The sequence below is a fragment of the Taudactylus pleione genome, unplaced genomic scaffold (genome assembly GCF_031769625.1).
Source record: "Taudactylus pleione unplaced genomic scaffold, aTauple2 ptg000012l, whole genome shotgun sequence".
In the NCBI taxonomy this organism is placed as follows: domain Eukaryota; kingdom Metazoa; phylum Chordata; class Amphibia; order Anura; family Myobatrachidae; genus Taudactylus; species Taudactylus pleione.
Genome location: NW_028284415.1, coordinates 18,867,948 through 18,871,430, shown reverse-complemented (window position 1 = coordinate 18,871,430; position 3,483 = coordinate 18,867,948).

The window sequence follows — 3,483 nt, the reverse complement described above, 5'->3', positions numbered from 1 at the left end:
CAAATGGGTAAAAGTGTTAAGCCTGTAGCTAGGCACTTTGTGGAAAAATTACACCCAGCCGCATCCCTACAGTGTAAATTGATCGATTGGATCCCCCCAGACATTGGGCACGATAGGCTTTTGAGCCTAAAAAGAAGAGAAAGCATTTGGATACACAAGCTTGATACAGTGATGCCTCGAGGGCTTAATGAGTACAATCCTCTAGGAGTCTTTCTTTAGTTCTATTCTTTTTTTTTGTATATTCTGTTTTTATTAGAATATTTAGAAAAAAATACAGTTGTTATAAACATTTCACATCTGATAAACCCGAAACAGATAATAATTGAATACCCATTTTCTTAAAAAGATCAGGCTTAATGGCACAAATAACACATTCTATATCAGATATATAATATATCAAAAAAGAAAAAACACATAACAAACAAAAATAGATCTTTAAAAGGAAAACAAATAAAAAGACAAACAATAAGAAAAGTAGAAAAGCAGTGAGAGAGAGAAGAACAAGAATAGTAAAGAAGAGAAGGGAAGGGAAGATAAGAAAGGAGAAGAGAAGGGACTATCGTGTGCATAAGAGTAATAGTAGTTATTATTCTGAGGATCATAATTTATATGGTAGATGAGGTGGAAGACATATAATTCCTGTATATATCTGAAGATTTATAATCCAGCCAAGGAAACCAGGTACTGGTAAATTCAGAAGACTTATCTAGTGAGGAATATAAAATATCTTCCATTGACATAAAATAATCAAGCCTACAAAACCAGTCTTTACGTGTAGGGGGAGTAGTAGATCTCCAGAGTACAGGTATCACAGCACGAGCTGTGTTACTAAGATGGCAAAGCAGGGATTTCTTGAACTGGGATATTGGGATTGATGAATGGTTAATTAACCAGAATTCGGGGCCTGTGGGAACGGGAAAGCCTAGAATTTGTTAGGAGATAGAGATAACATCGGACCAAAAATTTGATAGTAAAGGACAATCCCACCAAATATGTCGGAGAGAGCCCACAGCGGTAGAACATCTCCAACAAGCATTGGGAACTGATGGGAACATGGAATGTAATATGACAGGATGACGATACCATCGCATTAAGATCTTATATTGTGTTTCTCTAACGGTGAAACAAATAGAGCTAGTGTGGGTTTTAAGAAAGATAGTCTGCCAGTCCAAATCAGAAAGAGCTAGACCTAAATCACCACCAAGGTGGAATACTAGACACTTGACTGGATAATAATAATTGATAAAGGGCAGATATTGTATGTGAGGGGGATAGTGGGGTGACACATAATTTCTCAAAATTAGTAAGGTCCCTTTTTGCTAAGGTAAGCCTATTTTCAGAAGTAAGGAAATGGCGTATTTTCAAAAATCCGACTGAGGAATGTTCCATCTCTCCTGAATCTCTGAGAACTGTTTAATGCTAGAAGCATTTACCAACTGGCCAACTCTGAAGAGACCCGCTTCGGTCCAGTTGGGAAAATGGGAAGGATCAATACCTGGCGGGAACCTTGGATTAGCCAAAAACGAAGTGAGAGGGCCAAAAAGTGAGGAGATATTAGGGATAAGCCTTAAAGTCTTCCATAGAGAAAGGGTGGGAGAGATAGTTGGGTGAGGAGGGGATATCCTAGGAAGTGACGGCAACCATGGCACTATCTCAGGGTGTTGTTTCATGAAGCAGCCTTCAATGGCAATCCATTGTTTAATATCTCTGTTTCTAGTCCATTCAAGGATTCTATTTAGGTGGATGGCATGATAATTGGATTTAATGTCTGGGAGCTGAAGACCATCCATCTGTTTTGGGCGTGATAGTAAGTCATGTCTGATTCTAGGTCTCTTTCGTGACCAAATAAATTGACGGATCTGTAAAGTAAGTGATCGAAACCAAGACTCCAGCTCAGCAATTGGCAACGTCTGGAGAACATAGAGCAGTTTGGGTAGTGTATTCATCTTCACCACATTAATCTTTCCTACAAGAAACACCTCAGCGCTATTGAGCCAGTGATTCAAATACCAGTGCAGCAGTGTTAAAAGAGGTGATTGCCAACCTCACAAGCATAAACAATGGAAGCGAAAAACACTGCGCTCTGATATTTATGTTGGGACATAAGAACAACATATCAATGTATTAAAAGAATTTAATGCTTAAATTATAATAATAATAAAAAAACTTTCAGGCTAGTTTTCAATGTGGCGGCACCTGGTTCCAGATGGGTAGTAGCTTCAGTGGCTGGTATGGAGAGCAGCAACGCGTTTCGGCTACTACTGTAGCCTTTTTCAAGCTGTAATGCTCCCCTTCATGGCTAGATGATATATATAGTGTATCAGGGTGGAACCCATTGGGTAATTAGATAATTACTTTACTAACCATCCAACTCTCCTTAACCCTTAACGGTCAGTTCCAAAAAGATGTATCCATATCATTTACCACTCTTAATATTCCTTACGGCATCTTAAACACAAAACATTCAATAAATATAGAAAAAAGAAAAATGTTTATTAAAACAACTAAAATCAATTAGTGATAGGCGTATGATGATACACATAGTATGCATATATAGCTATGTGCATATAACACGTATGTATGCATATATAAGCATACCTATTTCAGCCCCCATATGTCAACAACTGTGACCATATGTTTAGCTGTCTACCCTTATGTCCCAACAATAAACATGACAGAGAATCGGAGAATATAAATTATATAGTTAGAACTTCATTATTAATGATTAATTGAAACATCGCCTGTGCTGAATCAGCTACTTTGCGATATCCTGAGTAGTGTACTAAAATAAAATATATGGAAAAAAGAGACAAGAAAAAAGAGAATGGAAAAAATAGTCTATCTATATCTAACAAACATGTAGCTGACCATCGATGATCACCATCGAACAATAGCATCTGAATTCCAGTATATCGTTAACATAATAAGTTGGACATGAACTGGAATAAAGTAAATAAGTGAACAACTGAATTAATACACATACCATAAAAGCACAAATGCATATACACACATACATGTATGTAAGCACATACACACACATATATATATATATATACACACACACACAAATATGCATATGTACGTTTATATATATTATTATTATTGAATTATGTAAATATAGTATAACGCTAATATAATGGTAATACTGATGATATATTTTAGCATCCGTAGTAATACTAGACTCATGGAAGAGCACCAATTATCCAAATATCAATATCGATCCTAGTAGAATTGGTTTATCGAATAGAGACACGTGATATTATACAATGTGGCTAAAGATATGAGAATGGGACTATCTCTAATGAGACCCAACCGAAATATCAGGGAGAAACACTGCACGGAGAAAATAATGTCTGGTCATATGCTGGTAGCCCAGAGCAACTCGGGCATATGGGTGAGCTAACCGAGAGCAAGATAATGCACATCCCCACTGCAAGCGAAAAGATAAGATAAGATAAAAGGAAAGAGCGAGCCTTACATAAT